Genomic DNA, 26126 nt, shown 5'->3' with positions numbered 1-26126 from the left:
GTTTTGTTAGTCCTAAGGAACAATGAAACATGCACATGAACAGAAGATAAATGTACAACATGCGTGACCATCTTTTCTTGCCACCCCATTTGCACATAGAATTCACAATGTCCATGAGTATAGAATTCTTGTGGACCCACAGTGTGTGGGAGTGAGGGGAGACATAGCAAGCATAAATTAAGCATGTTGCATCTGTAACCGTAATATAAGGAGAGGGGATGCCGATATCCCCTAAAAGTCAAGTTTTCCATTCCACCATAATTTTTTTCCAAAATAGAGCACAGAAAGAAGGCATGGTTGAGGAACTGCATGATAGCTTTTCTTATTCATGTTACTTCCATGTGTTAGGCAACCATTTATACTGAAAATGATGATGTGAAAGGAAAAGAAACAAGAGGACAACCCATGCTTCCTTTCTTTTCAGTCTTTCCTTATTCATCGATAAACTGAAAGTAGTATGTTGGTTGAATGTATGTATATAAAAAAGTGTAATAAAAACAGCTGAGTTCATTTTGCACAACATTTTCACGTTTTGGTAACAAAATAAATATGTATGTACAAACTACCAAATAAAAATTGTTCAATTTCCGTAATTCTGTATACGATTTAAATGCTTTTACATTTACATTTAAAACTGGCATTGCACAATAAAGATGAACAGTAAAATTCCTGCTAAGAATTAAAAATTGTAATTTTGATTTACATAGAATGGCATGAAATAGCAAATAAAAAAACATAACAATTCAAGAAAGGAAAAAGTTTTATAACTTAATATGTTTAATGACATTCGTTTCCTGTTTTTTGAACAAGGGTCTCTTACTTTTTATTGGGTATCAAAAATTATATGGTGCCTGCCTGAGAGTTCTTATGTCACACATATAATCCTTTCTACCTGGAACAATATCATACAATTATATGATCACTTTTATTTCTTCCCTTCTCTCACTGAAATGAAAAATGCAAATATATCAGTCTCATTTCACCTCATCTTAGAAGATGAAACCAAGAAAGAGAAGAACCTCTATTGGAAGTGCTACCTGTGTGCCCTGAAATTGATTTCCCTGATTTGATCCACGAGTGCCAAAATGAAAGTGTTGATACACAAAAAATGTGTTGTATGGATTCAAGGCTTAGAAAGTTAAACCTACCCCAGATGTTCAATAAAGTCTCAATTTTCTTTTCTTCTGGTTACTCTACCCTTTTAATATTTTATATATTTGACTCTTAAATCCTTATCTATAATTGATTTGGGATAAGGTGTAGGGCCAGGGAAATTAGATTTTCTTTTTCTCGAAGTGATAAATGGTTACTTATGACCTTAGTTGTCTCCCAAATCATATTTAAATACCTGATTTTTATTTGTAAGCTCTTTATAAATTCTTCTTCCAACTTTCATGCATTCCAATTCCCTTGTTATACACAGTCCTGAACATTGCCTATGTCCCATTATACTACTATTGAGTTCTTACTTCCAACCTGACAACGATTTCAATATCTCCTTTGTAGAACTTGCCTCTTCTCCCTCTTAAATCACACACAGCACTCTTTCTACCTGGAACAATATCATATAATCATCCAATTGCTCCTAGTTATTTCCTTCTCCCATTATGAAAAATGGAAATTTCTCTCTCATTCTATCTAACCTTGAGTACAGATTCATTAAAAGAGAGGTGAAGGACTTTATAAAGCACTGTAAAAAATATGGAGCATAATTATTAAAGTCATTTTAATTATATTAATACAGTTAACAGTTGTTTAGGGTTTACTATATGCCAGGCAGTGTTCTATACCTTTACATGAATTAATTCCTTTATATTCTCATAACAACACAGAAAGGTTAAGTAACTTGTTAAACAAAAATTGAGTGGTAAATTTGGGATTCTAAGTATATGCAACTCTCCTTTTTTACCAGAGGAGAGATGCTGGAAAGTGTCATAATGTCATATATTAGTTTGCACTAATACTGACCAATTAACATGCATTTAAAAAGACTCTACATCCATGTACCCAAGAAGAAGGAGGAAGCTGAACCCCTAAATTTTCATATTGAGCATTGCCTGCCAGAAAAAATCCACCCACTGTTTTCCTCTATGATTTTGTCTTGTTCAGTTTTGTTTTTTAATTTTGGAGAACAGAACTTCTCTGGGAAGTCATATTTTACTTTGATTTTCCACCCGAGACTGGAGTGTGGAGAATATACATGCCTTTGCTCCCTCCCACAGATGCTTACTGGAGCTGTGTGACCACCAGCCTACAAGGCTGCACTGCAATTCACTTGGAACTTCCTACAGGACCACCCAGAAGCTGCAGCTGGTGCTGAGTACTTGGGCGCCTGTTTACATGAGAATGTGAGCTGAAGAAGTGGACACTACCTGCTTTCTGCTGTCAGCCAAATACTTGATTCCTGTGGAAAGATCTGATGTGTAATCTAGAATATTCATAGGTTTTAAGGCCTAATGATTGTCCAGACATAAAGGTGTTCCTTTCCCAGAATTGGGGCGAAAAAGAGCTTCTCCCAGGGTGCTGGCACCTGCCCCTGGTCCGGCAGAGCCAGCTGTAGGCCTGGGAATGTGGGTCAGACAGAGTCCAAATGTGCTGATCCTCAGATAGACCATGTTGAAAGGACCATTTTCTCATACAAAGACTTTCCGTTGAATCATATCCTATGTGCTATCTCTGGCTTCTCAGAGAAGAACAACATTGAACTTATAAGGGAAAAAAATTTTGTTCTTAAAACCTTTGCCTGTATCTATTACAAATAGCCATGTTCATGCCTAGCCACCCCAGGAGGGCATCTGGCAATAGTCGCAGAAGAAAGCTTTTCTACTTTGATGAATAACTGTCCCAAAAAGCTGACCTGTGGGGTGAGGGGTGCATGTGGAAGCAAGGAATAGTTTTATAAAACTGCTAGCAATGCTTTTATAACACACTTTAGATAACAAATTTTTAGCTGGGTAGATTATCTTGTTTCTGTGTTTTTGTAAATCAAGTCCTTCACAGTTTTGTTTTGGAACTCTTTAGAGGGCTCACAATTTAAAGAATTTCTAACATCTACTTTCACAGTAAATCTAGATTCTTAAAGATCAAGTTGCCTTGAATCAAGGGGAATCTGTGTTAACAGCTTTGTCCCATAACTTTTACCCTTTTAACAGGACCACTCCACACCCTCTGGAGTCCATGTTGCAAACGGGCCCAGAGAAGAAAAAAGAAGACAAGCCTAGAGATGAGACGAGACGAACATGGAAGTGGGTGAGGCTCTTCCTGCATAGAGCACATTCTTTTGAGGCTGAGTCTTGAGAGGAAAGGCGCACTAAAATTTACTGAATTGGTACTACGTACCAGGCATTTAATCGCACAAAGGCCCCACGGGGGAAGAGGAAAATGAGATAACACTTAATGAGCACCCACTAACCAATGGGCACAAAGCTAGTAGCTTTACAATGTACTGTTTCATTTAGTCTTTATAATTAGAGTTGCCATAGTTAGCAAATTAAAATCTAGTTAACATCTAGTTAAATTTGAATTTTGGAGAAGCAACAAATAGTTTTCAGCATAAGAATGTCCCTTACAATATTTGGGATGTACTTATAAAATTCGTTGTTTTTCTAAAATTTCTATTTAAAAGTGTGTCCTGTATTTTATCTGGCAACCTTATTTATAATAGTCCTAAGAAGTAGGAATTATTATTCTCACTCAGAGACTCAGAGACATTAAGAAATTTGCCTGAGATGGCAAGTAATGGTGGAGCTGAGATAACATTCTGGTTCTGTTTGATCCTGAATCCCATGCTACCAGCAGCTATGCCATTCAGTCTCCCCATCCTAGCTAATTAATAGTGTCAGTTTTTATTCAGTTAAATAAGTTGGCTCAAGAGAAAAGCTAACTTTAATTTTAAATACTAGATATTTAGTAATGATCTACCTGGTCATAAACTTTGTGTCAGGGTTGAAAAGAATAAAGGATGCACGACCAAGATAATTTAACAACCAAGGCCTGCCTTCACAGGAAAATATAACATAGTGGAGAAGTTGAGTTAAGAGATAGATAATAGATAGATAGATGATAGATATAGATAGATAGATAGATAGATAGATAGATAGATAGATAGATAGATAGATAGATGATAGATAGATAGATGACAGATGATAGAGAATGTTGAATTTGTTATTAGTTTCAAGTTTTTCAACAGAAACATTGGTGCTATAGTTGAGTCTACTTTAAAATCTTGAGGTTTTCTGTAGAGAGTCTTGGAGGAGGGGGTGGAGGAGTGCTGACTGATGAAAATTGTTGACCATCTTCGGCGTCTTCAAAGACAAAGATTCCTCCTTGTCTGAGATCAGCATCTGCCTCTTTGTGGTCCCCAGCTCTTTGAGTCCACAGTTCCAAGTTACACAGTAACTTTGAAGGTTTGGCAGATGTTCAGCTGTCACACCGCTTACCTCACTGATGATCAGGGAGATCTTGGGTAATCTGTCCAGAGAGGAGGCTACCCTTTCCTTCCCTCAGCACTCTATTTGAAACTTTCCCATTGCTGCCAGCTGGTGTGAAGATGATCAAGAAAGATCAGAAAGAAGGCGGGATCCAAGAAAGCAAGTGTTAGAAGCTCGAAGAAATTAGAATTATTGTAAAATGATATTTGAGTCCTTCCTTTGGGTCAAGCATTGTGTCAGATGTTTTAAAAATATTTCTAAACATTTCAGAAAAACAGAAATGTAAGGATTATTATTCCTCTTACAGATACAAACACTAGGCTCAAAGATGGTACGGGACACATGAAAGGTAACATAGCTAGTGTGAAGGTCTACCTTCTCTGAAATCCTGCTTTTTATTTTGCACCAAGTTCCCTCTTTAAAACAAAAGAATTTGAACCTCTTGCCATCAGACAGGAAAGGAAATTCGCCACTAAGCAGCAAGCAGAAAGAAATGAGGTTCAGGGCCTTAGTGAAAAGAAGCAGGGCTGAATCTAATACCATTCTCTCTTATCTCTTAATTGAAGCTGTGGGTACACAAGCCTGTTTTTGAAGCTAACATCAAAAATAGAAATCAACATGGTACAAATGCATATCTAATAGTATAACTTACAGTGTATTTCCTTTTCCCTGTATCATTTTACAAAATAGAAAAGATTTGGAAAGAGAAACCTAGAAATGGACACAAAAAAAAGCTTATATTTTGATAGTAAGGGCCTTTTAAAAGTTGAAGTTCTGTTTTTGATAAGAAAAAGCTTTTAAGAATGCTTTTTATATAGCATTGTATATCTGTATTTGTTGTCAATTCCTTCCTTCATTTTGCTTCTTCTACACTACAATGCTAAGTTTCCCTTCATATTTTCCCAATGGTTAACATTCTGCTTCTGAAAATTATCCATTAAAATTTTATCATTTTTTTTGTGTGTGTTTTGGTGAGACAGTATGAGGAAATGCCATTGTGAAATTAGATTTTTCTTTAACATCAGGCGCCCAGTCAGCAATCCAATCCCATGTGTTTCTATTGAGACATTAGGGTTTGATATAATTTTGGGCAGAAAACATTTTAAAAATGAAACAATTGAATTTTCTAGATGGTCTTGGGGACCACTTAGCTTAAGAGAATACACTTCCAAATCAAAAGCCTTTCAATCATTTTAAATATTATTTGGATGATATTTGCTCTGTGTGTAGTAGCAGTTTGAATTTGTATTGAATGTTTGACCGGCTCATGCACACATAGATGATGTATGAAATTATTATTTCATATTTTTCTAGTGTTTGCATTGCAAGTGACATCTGGCTGACAGGAACTTGGAGAAATGGGATATGAAGTGAATGCTGCAGTTACCACAAGCATCATATTTATCAAAAGGTTTAAGGTTGGTCTGTCTTTGTTTAACATATGAGACTTGGCGCAGTGACTGGAAAACACTGTTTTTTGTTGCATACATTTTCTTAACTGAGTTGTTTCATAAAAAAATAGTCAAAGAATAAACACTAATTGTATTATTTGTTCAGCTTATGAAACTAAATATTATACATCCTAGTGTAAGAAAACACACCGAAATTAGATTTGATATAATTTTCATACATTTTGCCTATATCTAAAGAATTTACAGATTTTATGTTAGAAAAGCACAAATATTGAACACTATTCATCATTACTCAGAAAAGATGTGGGAAAAAAACTTGACTACATTTTTAGTTTTAGTTTCTAATTTGTGGATGTGCAAAAGTAAGACATGTGAAAACATGTAGTACAGTGTTTGCAAGCTCTCTGTCGAAATACATATGTACAATTATATACATTCTTCTCTTATCCCTTTTGATAGAGGTCATGGTGCAAATTATTAACTCATTCATGAGAAATATCACTCATTTAACAAATATTTATGAGCTTACTATGAACAGTTGACTAGCCAGGTACTGGAGATAGGCAGAGGAACCATAAAATCTCTACTCTTAATAAATTCACATCAAGTAACAAGGGAGGTCAATATACAACAACTAATTACAATGTAGGGTTACAGATACCATGAGAAAAGTACATAATCATTGACAAAGTAGGGGCAAAATGGTGACAGTGATTCACCTATCAAAGACATCCTGAGAAACAAAAAAGGCATTATGGAGTCCACTGTGAACGACTTTCAGTATTTAAAAGTAAGACCTGCTCATTTTTTTGAAGCTTGAAATTTTCAGAAAAACAGAAATATGGCAAAAATCATCTGTATTCTCATCATCTAAAGACAAATACTTCCAATCTGATTTTAACATTTTCTTCCAGTCCTTTTTCAGTGACTATTTTTTTTAGTTTTTAAAATATTGTGATAGTACCACAAATATACTGCATATATTCAAAAAGAATTAATATGTTGCTTTCAGAAAATATTCAAAACGTTGTTGTTAAATTCATTATCAGTTTCTTTTACACTCTTCCTATACATAGTTCTTAATGATTGTATAATGGTCCAATTGATATTTAATGCCATAAATTCACCATTACACTACTAGGATACTTGGTTTATTTTTCATCTCCTTCAACTAACAATAAATGGATGACTTTGAATAAAAAGGAACTTGGGAGAAGAGAGAGAAATCTCCAATGGTGAGCTTTTTAGTACCAGAAGAAGAAATAAAACTGTTAAGTAACTTTTATTCAGCATCTATTACTGTGCTATGTAATTTACTTGTACTATTCTGTTTATTGCCACAGGAATCCTGATTCAAGTGTGGTATAGAGGAAATAGACTGTGGAAGAAACTAGAGCTGAGTTCAAATTTAATTCCCAGCTCTGTCCAGCTGTGTAATTTTCCAGAAAATGTGTTTATCTCTCTGACCTTCAGCTTCCTCATTCATGAATTGGGACAGTATTATCATTTATTCATTTAACAGTAGTTTATTAAGCTCATTTTATGTCTAAGGTATCTTGCTAGGCATTGGGGATGTAAGATGTGTATGACGTAAGATGTGTATGACGAGTCTCCAGTGTTTGAGAGGTTACAGTTCAGTGGCAGAGCCAGTCAGGAAAAGGGGCCTGACAGGTCCCAGGGGAAAACGGATGGAAAAAGAATTCATTCTTCCTGGTAGAGTAACATTTGGTTGAACCCTAAGTAATGAGGAGCAGGTTTCGACTTGCTGTTCTTCGAAAATAGTGTTCATCTTCTGCTAAGCAAGTGATTATATGCCCACCGTTATGATTATTTGCTCTCATTCCTGCCCTGAAGAGGCTTACCAGCTAGTGTCATGTCCTGACATCCTGAAGAACATAGCTTCTGTTTTATACACTAGCACACTAACTTATTTAAGGAGTGATTGTATTGGTTCAGAGGTGATTGGTTTCTGCTAGAGTCCTTCCTGCTAGAGTCTAACCTTGTAAACAAAGGGTCCTGTTAACATATCAAGGGCCACCTTTTGACACAATTTCTAAAGCCTGTCAATCCAAATAAAACTTACTAAAATATCTGGATTCTACAAAAAGGTAATGGTATTAAGCAATGTACTCTGCCAGATTTGGATCTGCTAAAAATTCCTAAATCTAAAATTCAAATGGGAATACTCAGACCTAGTGGCAAGTTTTCAAACATTCTTAATTGAGAAATTTAAAATGCTTCAGACACCATTAAAATTATCATTTGAACCAAAAGGACAAGTTAACAAATTTTTATCTTCCTTTTCCTTCTAAAATTTTACCCAAGTGTATATTTTATGAAGATTCACAAAATATGGCAAAGTAAATATATTTGCAAATTTCACCAATAAACTTTGATTTTAAAATAAAACGATCTACAACTTCTGTCTTCTGTTATAAACCAATGAATTGTGTATCAGTTATCTATTATCATGAACATATAGCATAACAATCTACTCCACATTTCAGTAGCTTAAAACACTCATTTATTTAGCTTTTGAGAATTGAGTTAACTGAGATCTGGCTACCCTAGACTGATCACCATTAATGGTGGCTTTGTTCCATGACTTGTTTGTCCCAGGGTTTAGTTTAGGCATTGTCTTTCTCATGGCAATGGTAGAGTCACAAAAGACTGAGTCCAATCACTTTTCAAAGTTCTGCTTGCATCATATCTGCTAACATCCTACTGGCCAAAGCGAGTCACTTAGTTGAACGCTGAATCAAGGCTTGGGAGAGCACTGTAAAGTCATGTGTCACACAGCATAGATATAGAGATTGGTGAAGAATTAGGGTCATTAATATGATCTATGCCAAATGACCAAAACACTTTTCTACAAGGAAGAATAGAGTTCAATTTAATAGGTTTTTATTTTTTATTTATTTAAAATCTTTTATATTCCAGACATGGACTTAATATCTCAGTGTCTTCCTGCAGTCTTACAAAATGCATTTCAATATCTCAATTACATAAATGAAGAAACTGAGACTTGGCTGATCAGTGGCAGAGTCTAGAGTTAAATTTTGTCCACAGACTCTTGAGCTTTGTCTCTTGTGCTTTCTATCATGTAATACTGCCTCTATGTAAAATTTCAGTTGTATAATTTAAGAACAGAAAGGAATTTAAAACTTATTTAATCTCTTTATTTTTTTTAGATGAAACAACTGGGCCCTAGAGAGATAATTTTCTATTTTTATCTTACTAATTAACAGAAAATATAGGGGCTAGAACCTGAGTCTCTTTGATGCCTCATTTTCTCTGTTATGTCATTGTATACACTTTTTTTTTTCATTATACACAAATTTACTGATTGCCTGCTATGTCCTAGGTACTAAGTTGACTCAATCCTCTGTTACTAGAAGCATAGCTTGATTATAGAAATGAAAAGAAATGGGCCTTTGGGTACCTACTATGTGACACAAAGGACATCTATGTTTTCCTAACATTTACCAAAACATAAAATTCTGAACTCCTTCATCTATTTCAAGCAAAGTATAAGATTTTCTTTTTGGCACTGACCCATTCCACATTGCATAGAGGCCAAGTTGTTTTGGGAGGCTGCAGGGGGCTGTGCAGGCAGCCCAGGACTCGCTGCTGATGTTGAAGGTGGGCACCTAACTCAACTTTGGCAGCTGTGTAGCAACATTGAAGTCATACAGCTGCCAAGTCCCAACTTAATTAGAGCTGACCTTAAGATGGATTTTGCAACCCACTCAGATAGATCCCTCCTTTTGGAAACTTTACAGAGTGAAAAAGGAGAAAACAATAAAACACCTCCAATTTATAGTCCCTCCCCCTGAGGTGTGCTACATGTAGCCCCCATGCTCTCCCCAGCACTGAGTCATTATTCCTAGTGGGCCCTACAAGCTGAAGAATGATGGAAAACAAAACATGGTTTAGAGTCACTTGCATGGGATCAGAACTACCCTCCTGTGTTGCTGGGTCCATTGCTGGCTCCAGTAACATGACTAGGACTAAGTTGGAGGCAAACCCTCTTGGGTATAAGAGGTATTTAGATATTTCTATTTCTAAAAAGAAAGTGCCACTTGGACCTAGGCTAAGGTCTGGCACATAGTAGGTGCTCAACAAATATTTGTTGAATAAAATTATGGTTAAATGAACAATGACTTCCCTGGTGTTATGACTTGTCTAGGGTGTTTCACTTGGTTTCAGGGAAAGTCTGTTTGCTTGGGGTCCTGATTTCACAGAAGATAATGGTTTAGGCTCCGTATTCAATCATTCAACCAATATGTGTAAGAGGTTACAGTATTCCCAGCATTGAGGATATGATAGCAAAACCATATGTAATTGCTATCCTTGTGGAGCAATCTAATGATGTAAGTCAGATAAGAGTTTTGAATCCTGACTCTGTCACTTAGTAGCTCTTTCTGGACAGATTATTGTGCCTCGATTATCTCACATGTTAAAAAGGTATAACAATAGTACCTAATTAAATAAATATCTGTAAAGCACTTGGAATATTGTTTGACATTTGAAAACATTATATAAATGTTTGTGCCTACGCCATATATTGCTGTAAGGATTAAATGTGAAAATCCATGTAAAGAGCTGGCACGCATTAAAAGCTTTAGAAGTGGTAGATATTATTATTACCCATTGTGGGTAGTTTTAAACACTGTTGCAATTCTAAACTTGATGTGGAAGAGGTGGGAAGTGAGAGTGAGTGGGTTGGAGGGAGGGTAAAACTGGGTCTCATGCAACTAAAAATCTAATGTTTTCTGATTCTCAGGCAGATATTTTGAACACTACACACACACACACACACACACACACACACACACACACACACTACTTTATAACACTTTTAAGGACACATTTAGGAGAGGAGGCACCTGTGTCCCTAAATTAAATTTTCCTAAATGTTTTAATTGTTTTCCTATATGCACCCTCACCTTATTGCCACAGTTATTCTAATTGGCCCAGCTAGAATGCAGCTGGAGAGAATTTCCCAAAGACCAGGAGGAAATACCGTGCCAGCTAGGGTACCTCTGTAAGGGAGGAAGAAGCAGCTACTTTCTGCCCTTGAAAGATTCTTTCCTATCTTCAGAGCCTGGAAGCATCTGTAGAATAATATATTTTCCTTCACACTTATGCTTCTTTCCTGTATCAAGTGCTTCTTATACTGTATTGTCCTGTACCTTTGGATCCAATGAAACCATTAAAGACCTGTCATTAATCATTCTTAATTTTACACCCTTTTACTTTTCCCTCTGGACTTCTACTAGGACCTCTCCTTCTGTACATAATCACTCCAACCTGTTATATTCTCTTCTCTGTGGGTTTCTCCCTCAATTTGAATAGCTCACTTATAAACAACATCATTGAGGCTCAAGATAAGTAGATGTACAAGTGCCTCTGTACTTGAGGCTTCCCATCTGGACAAGTTTCCACAGCTCCCTTCAGTAGCAAAGGACCGTCTGCCTCTCCTCTCTCCTCCCATTGTACACCAGTAAATGTGGCACCCACTGAAGCACAGGTATGCCTCTGAACAGCCTCCAGTGAGGCACTCACCCAGGACACACCCGTGTTGGTGAAACAGGAGTGTGCTGATTATGTTTGGAGGTGGAGCAGAAGAGACAATAAGAACATGAGAACTTGCATCTTAAGATCCACCACATAAAAGAATGGCTTAGTAACAGTAAGCACAAATAAGAAAAGTTATTATAAACAAGATTTCAAAGAATTGATCTTTGTTTTCACAGGAAACAGGAGGAAAAAAAATGACTTTATATTGCAGCAGGAGAGAGTTTTGCTAAACATACAGAAGAACCACTTGACAGTGGAGGTGAATAGTTCCAGAAACAAGCAATGAAGTAAGTTCCTGAAAGCTATATTATAAAATGAAAAATAATGATTTATTCTGAATGGTTTAGAAAGAGACTTTCCTGGAGATGAGGTTGGCAGTGGGGTGGGGCGGGGTTGAGCTAGACAAATACATACAAACTTAGAACCAGAAGGGGTATTACGGGCTCATGCCACCTGTTCCAGAGAAGAGGCACAGATGACATTTGCCCAAAGTTACAAGGCAGAGTTAGTGTTTCATACACCAGGCTATCTAACCCTAAGAACGATGCTCTTTTCGATGGCCCAGTTTAATTTAGAGATTGTGTCCCATTTTGAATTTTGTTTTTAGAAGAAAGAAAAGAAGAAAGAGGAAGAAACAAAGAAAAAAACATGGTGGTTGGTTCACCATTGTGGATCCTGGCAAACTCAGGATGTGTAATCCTCCTTCTCTGAGAGGAGGGGATAGTTAACAGTAGTCATTAACTCTGAAACTGAATACTAAACCAGTGACTATGAAGACCTGCAGTTGTCTCTTCATTTTATTGTTTAAAAGATGGTTCCATAGGCAAAGACAGAGCTCGCTGAATAGCGACACTTACCATTTGCTCCTCCAAACGCATTCTGTGGGAGGGTGTGGGATTTCACAGCAGTGAGAGCAAAACTATTCACAGCAGTACCATATGCTCCCCACCATCAGGAGTGGCGGTACTGGTCACTGGACTTGGCAGGCAAATCAACTGAATGGAAATTCTGAAGACCACAGTAGGAGTTTTCTCTTTGTGGGTTTTGGATGGTAAAATCTTCAATCTGTTCCACAGGCAGAAATCAGAGTGTAAAATAATTCTACACAAATATCATGTGTGTGTGTGTGTGTGTGTGTAAGAACATGAGTGTGTGTTCCTTCTAGAAAATGTAAAGGAAAACAAAGGCCCATCATTTAGCTTGTACTATCCTACACAGGTAGGAAGTCAAACACTGAGTGTAAAAGAGAAAAGGACTGAGAAACTGAAAGATGGAAAAGGATTATATTTAGTAGAAACTCCATGTTTTCAGTTTTTTTCCCTCTAAGAATAAAGTAAGATTGAGAAGAATTTCCCAAATGCCAAGACCATTTAATAGCAGAATTACAACTGACGATAAATGCAGCACTTTTTAAAGCTTGTCCTTTCTCTGTTATTAACTTTGTTCTTTCGGTTGTGCCAGAGAAAGCACAAGAGATAGAAATTGGCAGAAATATGGGTCTGAGGAACAGAAATTCAACTCAAATGAAAATACCGTGAAAACTTCTATTAAAAAAAAAGATTTTTGTTTAATAGCACAACTTTCATCATCAAGAAACGGTTTATTTGAATGAAAAGTAAAATTCAGGACAGTCTATTATCTAATCATTAGCAATTCTGCACACGTGTGGGCTATTTTCTATTTCCAAAGTGGTTTGCAATCATTAGTTAATCCACTCAGCATGCTTAGTCTAAATTGTGTTATATGCATATAATAGATAAGGGTGGTTGTTGGTGAGAGGCAGCATGACACAGCAGGCTGAGGAATGGACTGGTAACTCGGAGGCTGGGAAGTTCTCATCTTAGCCACCCGGTCAGTCTGCAGTAGGAGCAAGGCCCGTAACACATGATTTCAAAACAAGGATTCAGCTTGTTTAAAAAATAAATGCATATGTTATATAAAATATCTTTTTCCAAGAATTGTTGGAAGGCCTGGAGTTTTAATTTTCCATTAAGTCCCTTAGGCATCATGTGGGCCCAGTCTCTGCTTTCCCCGTAGATAAAATATATTTTAAAGGGCCAGTCTCTAAATATCTCTGTGGAGGCGTAGTACAGTGTTTAATAAGGGTACATGTAGATGTTAACCAACATCCTTTTCAACATGAGGAAATAGTCTGGAGGGTTTAAGTGCACTGGAACAAATTAGTGGTATAATTTTCCTTTCTTTTCATTTTTTTTTCTGCCATCAAATATGAGTCTATACTGTTACGTGAGATTTGCCAACTTCAGTTTTTCTCTTGATAAGAAGAATGCTTAAGCGAGATGTTGCTTTTAAGGGCTCTCATGTACTTTTTTCACAGATGAACCAATGCTAGTGCCCAACAGAGCTTGTCCACATCATGCCCGGGTTACAACCACAGAGCTTTCTTTTATTTTCATCTATTTGCTCCCTCCCTATCCAAACACATTAATATGTGGTTCACATAATGTATTCCATATGTTTAATTAGCCATTACATGAAATGTAGGAAGGTGTGGCTTTTTAAAAGCATTCTCTATTTTCTCCTACTTTTCTGATTTTTAACTCACATTTTCTGGTAGTTTTTATTTTTGTTTGATTTTAATTCTTTTTTACAATAAAGAGTCTGTCCAGACTAAACTTATCTGACTGCTTCAAGTTTTAGATGTTTTTCAGATAATAAAATTGAGTTTGGTCTATTGATAGATTAATCCTTCCTCACTTCACAAAATGTGTATAATGCAGCCATTGCTCAATAAATGGATGCACATAATAAAATATTACTTAAACTTGTGTAAGGAGCTTCTTTTTTTTTTACAAAGTTTTTATAAAAGATTTTAAAGTTGTATTTAAATGCTCACAATTTCCTAATGTCTTTCTAAATAGTTTACTTGGTAAGATTTTAATTTCATGAAGAATGTCCAATATGTCTTAACTGTTGCCTTGATGTTAAAAAAAAAAAAAAAAAAAAAAAGACCAGCACTTCATTTGGAGACTATTCAGAAATTCTTCACTTGCACTAATAGATTACCAGTAACAACGGCCCCCGGAATGCCCCCACAAAGCACATGGCCAGCCATGGGGTGATTCACCGTGGCGTCACTGGGAGAGATTATGAAGCCCAGAGCTGTGATGATGATGCCAGTTCATGCCTTTTAAGTGAGAAAGCATTCAGGTTCCACAGAGTGTTAATCTGGCCACAAATGGGAGATGGCTAAGTCTGCCTGGAATGTCTGGCTGCTGGTTGGCAGACGCAGCCCTTTCTTCACCTTGGATCTGCTGGGCTAAGGATGCTTTCATAGTAATTTTCCAATGTCTTCCTTGATCAGTAGACTGCAGCATTTTATCATTTTGCAGATTTTGTTTTCTTCATGGGTTATTACTTCCACTGAACTGCACTTAACATCTATTAGCTTAGGTCTTCAGAAGATCAAAGTCCCTCTGTATCTGATTATTCTGCTCTTTGCAATTTGTGTCTCCCCCTCACTCTACCCCCCTCCCCACCAATCCAGGAGCCTCACGAGTTTACAGATTTGGTTTCAGTGTCTTTCTCTCAGTCGTTTATAGACATAAAAGCACCATAAAGAGGACGTCGTGTCTCTAGAAAGGGAATGAGAGAGAAAAATAGTGAAAATAGCAAGCGTAACTCATATTATTTCTATCTCAATATGAATCTTTAAAAACTCATATTTAAATATTTTTCTTTTTGAAACAGGATAGGTGAGGGAAGGAGAGATAGAGCAAGAAAGGGAGGGCAGAAAAAGTTTTAATGTCATAGAAGCTTAATTCCTGTTGAGATGTATTTTTCTTTTCTAAATCATTCACTCTACTCCCCTCCTTTTCTTCCAAAGCCCTGTCCTGTCTCCACACATTTTAGTTAAAAACATTTGCATTGTCTTTTTTGGGAACCTGTCCACAGGGCCAACATTCCATTCATTTTATGGTTTACTGTTAACCTTAATGACTAGGTTCTAATGGAGGATTTTATTTCCTTTCTGAACCTCTAGTAAATAATAATATTCCTCTAAATTTGGTCTCACAGCTGTGATGTACCATAGATCCTCTATCAAATGTCAACCCCAGCTCGACAATAGACCAAAGCTGGCCAGATCAAGGCATTCGCACTAGCCCTAGAAGGAATATTTTTAGAAGCTATATAAGAGGCCCAGTACACTTCTGTCAGCAGACATAAAGTGGGTGCTTGTGAGTTGAGACAGGTATTAAAAACTCAAACTACATCTGGCAGCTGAAAAAAAATTAACTAAGGAGATTTGAATTTGAAGAGATTATTGAAATAAACACTAGTAGTTTTTTTTTTTTTTCCCTCGGAAGTATATTTCCTTGTCAGAAATGCTACCCTTTTCTCCATGGTGAATAAAAGAAGCCAGAGCAAGAGGGAGAAGGAAGAGAGAGAAAATGTGTGAGCAAGAGCATGGCTTTACTGACCTGACTATATACATAACACATGGGACCCTTGTTAAAAGGAAGATTCTAATCCAGTAGGTCTGAGGTAGGACCTGATAGTTTAAGATGCTCCCAAGCAATTCAGATGCTGTTGATGTGGGAATCACACTTTAGGAAGAGAGTATTTCTCAGTGCTCCATAGCTAGTCTGACACTTCAGAATGTCCCCTCACTCTACATAGCACAAGGGACCATCTCCTCGTGAGACACTAGTCTCAGAGGAGGGATATGAGGGGCTCTAGAATAATGGTTCTCAGACTTTTCTGCATCTTGTAATCCTCTGTGAGCTTAAAAAAAATTCTGAGGCCACGCTCCATATCAATTGAATCAAAATCTCTAGGAAAGGTACACAGGCATCAGTATTTTTAAAAGTTCTCCAGACAATTCCAAAGTTCAACCAAGTTTGAGAACCACTGGCTTAAAAATAACATGAATTTGAAAAATAATAACAGTCAACATGTAGTGGCTGCTTCTATACAGGCATCATAATCAATACATACTTTTTTTTCATTGAATCATCAAATCGTTCCCTTTTACAGACCAGGAAACTGAGGCAGGAAATTATATAATTTGCCTCCAGACAAATAAAAAGCGATGTCATGTGGGAGTAAGCCTATGATGGAGCAGTGGAGAACTTGCTGGTTAATTACATTTGTATGTAAATCCAAGGTTTTCTTTTCTTTGTATTTTTGATTTTTAGCTATCAGTTGATAGTTCTGTATTTAAAATTTAATCTCCTTCTCTTGCAGCACCCCTGTCTTCAAAGACCCAAGCCAGTCTTCCTGAATCATGCATTGCCTTTTCTCACACTGGGCACGCTTGAGGCCCTAGATTTTTGAGCTAATTTCCTTTAATCGCTGGCTTCTGGGGCCAACCTGACTCCAAGTAAACTTTGCTTCATTTCAGATTCCTTTGACCTTTCTTGCCCTGAACTGGGCAGCAGGGGGAGCTACAGCAACTGGGAAAAACAGCCTGTAAAACTGCCCCTAAATTGATAGGATTTTTATGTTCTTTCCTAAAAGAAATATTTCCTAGTAGCTCTTCATCTTAAAGCTAATGTGTACTGCCCCAAACTCCGGAAGCCAGGAGAATAGCCCATCTGGGAATGCTGACAGTGGAAAAATGAGAGGGTCTCTCATGGGGCTTATGAGACAACTGAGAAGGATAGTGTATGTACAATAACAGTAGAGTTAGGATGGTCAATCAGTCCAGAAAGGAGCCATAAATAGGCAATTACATCTTCCTGAATAATATTCTTCATTCAAAAAGAACTTAGCAACTATAATAAAATGTGTAGAACATAACCTTGAGCTTTCTTAACTTTGACCAATGACTTGAATAGGAATTTTTGTATCAGTCCTCAGTTTTCTCAACTTTAAATGGGTGCATATGATGGAAATACATTCTCATTTAACTTAGATTGTACCTACAGAAGAGGACATATAGTTCGGTATGAATCCTCAAGACAACACTATAATGTCCTAAGACTTTGAGGGAAATTTGAAAAATCCTAGAGAGAAGAAATTCTTCCTAAGTTCATGACAGAGTGGGGTGCCAATTTACCTTGAACTGTATATTCACAGAGGCTATTTCCGAAGCCTGAGAGTCTTTTCAAAATCGCCGTGGCTCAGACCTTTAGATGGTGACATTCTCAGAGAAGATCAAGGTGTGTTACTGTGACCACGTGGGGTGTCTATGTAGGACTGGAAGCTAAATGTACTGATTCATTCCATAAGAAACTCCTGCCGTCCCAAATCCTCTGAACTGTGCCCCTACTTCATCCTCTCTCCTTGACCCTACTCTAGGAAATCATGAGGAGCAGGAGGTTGACTATCCAGTATGATACTCCATTCATGAGGAGAATATCTTTAGAACACTTATTTGTCCCTTGCTTCTGGAGTGCTTATGTGTCATCTCTGGGAAGAACTGAATGATAATGGCATCGGAACTTTTGGTGTTGAACAGATTTTGGTAATCATGATGCTAGGGACCTTGAATGTGTCGCCAAGAATTGGTGAAGCTCTTCAATAATTAATATGTAAACTTCATCAAAGGTATCACGGTGTCTCTGTAATGGATTTTCAGAGCTATCTGTATGGCTTTGAGTCACTGGAGCCGAGTGATGTGAAAATATATTTGGTGTTTATTAACTCAAATTTCACTTACTGTATTGTTCATAAATGTGTCCTAATTGTGTGTGAGCTTGCTTCTCTTCTCCTGAATACACTCAATCAAGTAAAGAACCTGGGCTATTGCATTGCAAGCAGACAGATTAGTAGTGGCACAAATGCATGCAAAAATACACAGGCAAGGCTTTGCTCTGTAGTCAGAGCCTCCCTGGTAATTCTCCTGTGTCCTTGAAATTAAATTGCCAGTTTGCTTTCACCAGCTAAGGAATCTGCTTCTTCTCACTGAGTTCTGTCTGAGACTCCCTGTGTTACTCTAGCATGTGAGAGTTAAATGTTCTACCCCGGGCCCACAGAATCTATCTGGGATTCTGAGCCACACCGGGGCAGCTGAAAACATATACACAATCCCTTCTCCAAGAAAACATTTCAATTGAGAAAAGGGGAAGTGACAATATTACTAAGGAAGCTGACTTTTTGAAATAGGTGTTTTTTTTTTCAGTCTCAATGACTGTGAAGGCTTATGTCATGGCGAAGGCTCAAAGGAAAGGTGGTCTGTACTTTGAGAGACTTACCAGCCACAGCACAGTTCAGCCTTACCAGTTTGTGGGATCAGAGGCCAAAGAGGAGAGGGCCTGTGTGTGGGTGGTCAGACCTGGGAGCTGTCCTTCCTCCCTAGGAATAGAAATTGCAATTCTGTATGTTTTATTTCCAGGTTCAGAAATAAAAAAAAGTAGTGGGTAGTTTTCCCCTAATATCCTAATAGACTGCCTGGGACGTATAAACATAAATAGTAACCTTATTAAATGATAATTCGAAAAGGAAAATTGAGACTATAGTCAAATGTGATTGAGAAAACACTCACATAACCCCTCCCATCTTGTTGTAAGCAGAAAAAAAGGCTCCCTTTAGGGCAGAGGTAGAGGATCAAGGGACATTGAAAAGCAAACCAATGTGGGAATTCAAGACCATTCAACTGTACTGACCCTTTACTTCTGTGTCCACAAATGCTGGGTCAGCTACACTTTCAAGGGTCTCGCACAAACAAACAATTTGATATTCATTTCCTGGGCTTCTTCTCTCCCCCCCACAACCCACAATGAACAAGTAGCAAGGGTCAGAGATAAACAAGGCTTCTTCAGGAATTGGCTCCAACTTTCTCGGATGTATCCTTCTCTCTTTCTCTTCTCTACTGTATTTTTTATTTATTGTTAGGTCTACCTGTTAGACAAAGAAACAAGACTTCCTTATAACTCACCTTTTGTCGCGGGACATATTTTTACAAATTTGGGCCAGAGGAAGTACTCCAAAGTTCCCACCAAATTTGAAGCAATCTCCCAGTGGGAGCTGCCTTTCCAAAGCGTAGCTCCAGCCTGACCTACGATGCTTTTCTTCCTGAGAAGTGATCCACTTTTCCGCTTTTGATGGTGCTCTGTGTAGCAGGTGTGACAGATGCTGTTGATTCGCTACTCAACACCGATTCCCACCCCCCTTCTTTCTTGCCCTCTTTCCCAGTGGAAGTAGTAAAAGCTCCTCAGTGCTTCCCTACTCACTTTCTCAGCTTCTCTGGGATCTGGGTGGAGAGTGAGGGTGGGGTTTACAGTTCTGTTGGGAGTCCAAGACAGTTATGACATCTGGGAAAGTGGTTTTCTTCCTGATAAATGGAGGCAATGAAACCAGTACCAACCCTTCTTACTTTTTTTTCTCTGCTGAATGTAGATATGATACTTGATGGTACAGCCACTATTCAGTAATAAGCAAATGCTAAGGATATCATAGAAGAAAGAGAGTAGGAAGTTGTGTTCTTGATGACTTGGTTGAGTTACGATAGCCCTGTGCATCTTCTATGGATGTCCTAGATTGCTTATCTGCCAATTTCTTATGTTATCCAGAAATATATAGATATGGCAGAAATATCGGGAATTCTGTTACTTACAGATTAATACGCCCTGAAGCAGAATAAATAAGATAAAAATCAAACCCATATCAGCCCCACACTCCATCCTCCCCTCTAAAAGCTCAATCCCACTGAGTTCCAAGTCCTGTGTTAAAGGAAGCTATTTACGTGATAGATCATGTTGCTATATTCTTATTTTTGCCATTTTACAGATAAGACAACTAAAGGCAAGGGATCTAAAACAGCCTTACCAAGGTCACAGAGTAAGCTGCTAAAAGCTGGGGAATAGAGCCAAGAGCTCTGTAATCCCAGGCGAGGGCTCCTCTGCTCTGTCTCCACCTCCCTCCCCCGCCCCTGAAATAGGAAAATGTCAAAGGATTTATCAAAAACAGCCTGAAGCTAGATTAGGTATTTTAATACCCAAAGCTCTTAATTACTAATACAGTTTAAGGTACATTAACCTAATTGGAAACTTTTCTGCATATGGCATAGGTTTTTTTTTCCCCCTGAATAAAATTAATAGTATTTTTTCAAACTTTTCTACTAGCCAGCCTCATCTTTACATGCTATTGCTTGTTTTCAAAGTTAGAAAGGCTAGCACAGCCAAAAGCTGAATTAATGTTATTTTCTTCTATAAAAGAAGAACGAATAAAACAGAAAATAATAAAATAAGAGGAAAAGGAGAGATAAAATTGTACCTGATAACTGCAGGTCTCGTGCACTTAGCACACTGGGAAGCTGACTGGACTCTGTCATCGGAACCCAGGGGTCATCCTTGTCTCCGCTTCTCTTTCACATCCCATGTCTAATCAACATCACATCCTGTCGTGTCTAACCATTTCTCATATTCCCCCCACTACCGCCCTTAGGCCAGGCCCTCAAAGTCCTCTTGGATTACTTTGAGGGCCATCTAGTCAGTCTCTTGTCTAGTTCCAATCTGTTCCTGATGTTACAGTTGGAGAGCCTTATAAAATGCAAAGCAGATCTGTCTGTCCCCCATTTTAAACCCTTCAGTGGTTCCCCATAGCCCTCAGGTTAAGTCGAAACTCCTTCTTATGATTTTAAATGCCCTTCATTACCTGTTTTATATCTAGTGGTTCAGTCTTACACTTGATGCTTCAGCCATATCAAACTACTGGCATTTCCCCAAACTGGCTATGCTTTTTGTCCCTTCTGAGCCTTTGCAGAAACCGATCACCATTGTGAATTTCTCCTTCCTGCTTTTCCTTTTCCTTCTTCCCAACAATTCCCAAGCTGATTCCCAATTATCTTCTACTGCCCAGGCACCACTTTCTCTGGAATCCTCCCCTGACCACGTACTTACCAAACTAGGGTAAGGGCCTCTCCAATGTTCCCATAGCAACCTGGAATAAAATACACTGAGATAATGCTGGAATTATTTGCTTATGTGTCTGTCTTCCCCCAGGGCATGTTGAAGGCAGGAAATGTATTTTGTTTACCCTTGCATGTTTACCTAGCACAGCGATGCTTACAAAATAGACACTCAGTAAAAATAATGGTTGAATGAAAGAACAGCAAACTAATCTTGTATCAAGGACTATGCAAAAGATTAACAGGTAGGTGGGCAGGAAGGATGACTTTAAATAATGTTTATGAAGTCACACAAACCTTGCTCACCCTACACTTAGTAAGGAAAACATAAGGTCTGGCATCTGACACATGGGATTACAGGTTATTCTCAATTAACAAAGTTCAATTGCAGGAAACTGGCAGATCTAAAATCTGACCCACACTGCTTGAGAAGAAATGGATGTGGGAGATTCTTGTAGATGCTTACAAGCCTCATGGAGGTTGCATGTGGGGAAGAAAAATTTTAGAATTCTAATTGTACATATATAATTTGGAGCTTCTCTCTCTCCTTACCTCTTCCTCACCTCTCCATCACTTCTTTCTGTTAATGCCATTATCCTAATGTTTTTAGCGACATAACCAGAGGTATATTCGGAACCTACTTTTCTTTTACAAGCCAGATAACTTCATAAATTACCCACACACAGATAACCTATAGAAGCTAAAGCTGACATTTCACACTAGAGTATTATGTAAGAAGGAGCACTAAGTGGGGAACTGATGACATTTCTCTGCACTCTTTCCTAATGTACCATGTTACCTCTAAGTAACAAAGTAGTTGGCACAGTCTGTACTGATGTTAGCCTTCAGCCAGAACTAGCTTAACTACAAATGGATGACCTGTGTGGAAATACCACACCTCTGAGGACCTTCAGGGTCAATGGCTTTTATTCATTACCTAAGTATAATAGCTGATTAGGCTACCCTTGTTTCTTTCTATACTGTCAGTATGGCAGAATGTGGGAATGGCAGCCTATCGTAATCACGCTTCTGTGAGGTTGACCTCAGCGTCTGAAAACCTGTGCATGGAACTTCCAAAGAAACAGAAAAGCTGCCTTTGAGAGATTGATTATCTGGAGCTGGCTTCTGAACATAAGGGTAGAGTCCATATTAGAGTGAAGCAATGAATACAAGAAGTAGGCTGCATATGTGTTTAGGACAACCATCTTCTGTATGTGTTTAAATTATTCATCATAGCTCCTGATTTGGGTTGCAATAGCCAACTTAGGACACAAATTGGGGTTGTGCGGAGGTAGTCTCCTACAAATATCCCCAAAGACTGAGACAGAATCTAAAGGAATGTTCAGAAGGCCTTTAAAAGCAATATAAAAATGAAATAACAAAAGAAGTGGCAGCTTTAGGGGTATGCAAAGTCCTCTTGTCTGGAACTTGGTGAGACCTTGCATTTCATTTGATCAATAAACATTTATTGAAGGTTTAATACATCTAGAATGTAACGCTGTGCTTTGGATACTGTGGCATGAATAACACAGTCCCTAGCTTCAAGAACTGTCCCTCTAATATAGGTGGTAAGAAATTTATTCAATAAACTCTTATATAATTGAAAAATTGCATCAGTGAAACAAACAAATACAAAAGGAGTCAGAAAAAGGGGAAATTACAGCTAGCCATGATTACTTATAAGGCTTTCTGGATGTCCAGCCAGTTGATCAGACTTTGTTGGAATGGCAGGTTTATCTTAGTGATTCATCTCTTCCTTGCCCTCATCACACTTTCCTCACCCTCCATGTATTTAGAACTGAGGTTTAAGCTGCTGTCATATTGAAATATCCTCTGATAGACACTACAGAATATTTGGAAATAATAACACACTTTTACTAATTTAGTTAATGAAATTTGGGGCCTCTGGGTACTCTACTATCTTTTATTTTCCTATAGGATCTCAGCATTACTATTCTCTATTCCCACCCGAGGAAAGTCTCAGTCCTTTTTTGTTTCCTTAAGATGTATTTGCAAATGATTTCTAGTACACGGACATGGGACATCGTGTAATACTTTCATATGCAAAAGAAGCATTGGTAATATCCACATTACAAACATCAATCAACATAATCGTAGTTCTTTACTCCCTAATGTCTCTCTTCTCTTACCTCTATGGTGCTTCTTATCTTCTCTCTACTTTCTTTTTTAACATTCCTAAATGTGTTGAACAACCTAGAAATTTTTTTGTACCCAAATCATAAGACTTTATTCTTCCTTCTTAGCTTGGAACAAGGTCTCATAAAAACCTGGTCAACATGTGAGCCCTTCCTCTCGTCAAATCCCTTCTCACTTTCTCCTTTACTCCACAGTCCACTTATTTCAAAAGTTTTGCCCCATGGCAGAGAATTTTAACCCTTTGAATTTTACCCAAATTTGTGTGTGTGTGTGTGTGTGTGTGTGTGTGTGTGTGTGTGTGTGTGTTGAGGGGGCATAGAGAGAGAGAGAAAGAAGAGGAGCTACAGACCACGGATTTATTGTTATTTTAAGCAGGATGTAGGATAGGGAAATAGAGTCCTAGAGGAAGAAAAGGAAGCTACTGCTTTTTGGTAGTCTAGGGCAAATCACCTTCCTTCTAGGTTTGTGAAAGCAGAATTCTTACAAGTATCTTTTCCACCACCTTCACTCGTGAGTGCTTATGTGTTAGATGCACACATTTACACACACATGCTCATGCTCACGCACACATGCATATACATACAAATACACACAGCCTTGACTTAGGGATGAGAGTTGAACTAGAATCAATGATAAAGCACCCTTACTATTGAGCATAGTGATGGGAACTAGGGAGAAGCACCAAAGCCACAGAACATACTATTGAAGAGTATTCCCTTTGTTATTCCTTATCTACTTGATGTCTTAATTTCTTCTCCTTTGAAAGTGGGCTAACAATAGTGCCAGGTCACAGATCACATGCATTAATGTCTATAAAGCACTAAGAATGGTGCTTAGCACATTGTGAGTATTACACAAGTGTTTGGTAAATAGATAAAATAAACATGTAAATCCAGAGCCTAGTCCATGGTAAATACATCCTCTATATGTGCTATTGAAGAAGCTCTCTTCTGATTTACTGCTTTGAAAATCCCTTTGCCTCCTTAGAAGAGCCATCAGTTCAGGTTTTTTTTTTTTTTTTTTTTTATGGACAGTTGCTGGGTAGTGTTGCTTCCCCATTCACCATCTTATCCATGGGTACAACTTTCAGAAACCTTTTTAAAAATCTTATATTGAAGCAAGTATAATCTGTATCAAAACTGAGTAGACCTTCTCCATTCTAAAGTTGAGCTAAGGCTTGAATAAGTTCACTCTATATAAGTGTAAAGACACCAAAGTTCCTTCTGAAGCCAATAGACCAGTGTGTTGCCAGCTTTGATAGTGACCTACAGTAAGAAAAATATTTGCTATTGTGACCCAGTACACAAGTATGTATGTATGTGTATAGCTGAAATGAAAGCTTCCGAAAGCAATGCCATTGCTATATACAGCACATTTGATTTTTTTTCTTCTATTTTATTTTTTTAAAATACTGTTTATGACTATTAAATTGGTTTTACAATCCACCAATGAGTCATGATCTGTAGTTTGACAACACCAAGTCAGACCAAAAGTATCTTTAGTAATGGGCTAATGATCAGATATAGAATCCTATAAAAGACTGTAAAAGTTTTTTAATAGACGAAAGATGACTATTGATTTGGGACTATGTTCCAATGTTTCATTCTCCTTGAGAATTTAAATTGCAAAGATAAATTCTCAGCTTCAGGTGTGTTTTTTTTAAAAAAAATGCTTCTGTCTCATACAATAGAAGTAATGGCACATTGGACAGCATTCTAGGACACACAGGTTTCACTAGGACAGGTAATTATACTGAGGATTATCCACTTGAACTCTGAATAGGCTTAACCATGTATGGTGGAGTCAGAGATATCAACTAGTTCTCTTCAGCCCTGCTGCTGATTTGCAGAAATCTCTGAAATACACTGACACTTAAAATCTGTGAGCTCTTTCAGCCACTGATATCTAAATAATTTGAGGTTGCAGTCTCATTCCTACTGGACAAGCTGCCATGACACTCTGGTTTGCTATATAACAAACATCAGTAATGCCTTACTTTCATATAGTACTTGGGCAATTTATGAAGTGTTTTCGTACATATTATCTCAACCCCATATCAATCCTGTGAGGTATACTGAATAGGTATTTTCATGCATGATATTTATAACTAATGTCATTTAAGACCTAATGGTTTCCATTTTCATCATAAAGATAGATCATTTTGAAACATGTTGTTGGCTAATAGCAAGAGACAGCCCAATGTGGAAGGAACATTAGATTTTGCCTCAAAGATATGAGTTAAAATTCATGGTGTGCTAATTACCAGGTGTGTGCTCTGGGAAGGTCTCCTAAGCTTTAGTCTCATGTTACGTCTAGCAGGTGGAGCAGCTTAAGGCATAGTCACATGTGAAAGCTTGATGTGGTGGAAAGCGGGAACTTATGTGTGAGAAAGGACTGAATTCAAGTCTTAGCTTTGACACAAGTAGTGTCAACTTAAACAAATGATTTAGTCTCTCTGAACTTTAGTTTCTTTATCTGTAAATAGACATTACAATGAAACATTGGTGGCCGATTAAAACATCCTCCTAATTGATACACCATTCCTACTTCCAGCTGCCTCTAACCTTTTCTACGTAAGTACCAATTTTAAAAAGTAAATCTAAGTCACTTTCTTACTTAAGAACCTTCGATGGTTTTCTGTTGCCCATCAAATAGACCAAAATCTTTGCCTTAGCCTACAACGCCCCACATAATATGGTCCCTGTCCATCTCTCCAGTCTCACTTCACAC

This window comes from Rousettus aegyptiacus, unplaced genomic scaffold (genome assembly GCF_014176215.1).
Source record: "Rousettus aegyptiacus isolate mRouAeg1 unplaced genomic scaffold, mRouAeg1.p scaffold_m13_p_1, whole genome shotgun sequence".
NCBI lineage: Eukaryota > Metazoa > Chordata > Mammalia > Chiroptera > Pteropodidae > Rousettus > Rousettus aegyptiacus.
Note: the sequence above shows the minus strand (reverse complement) of the source record.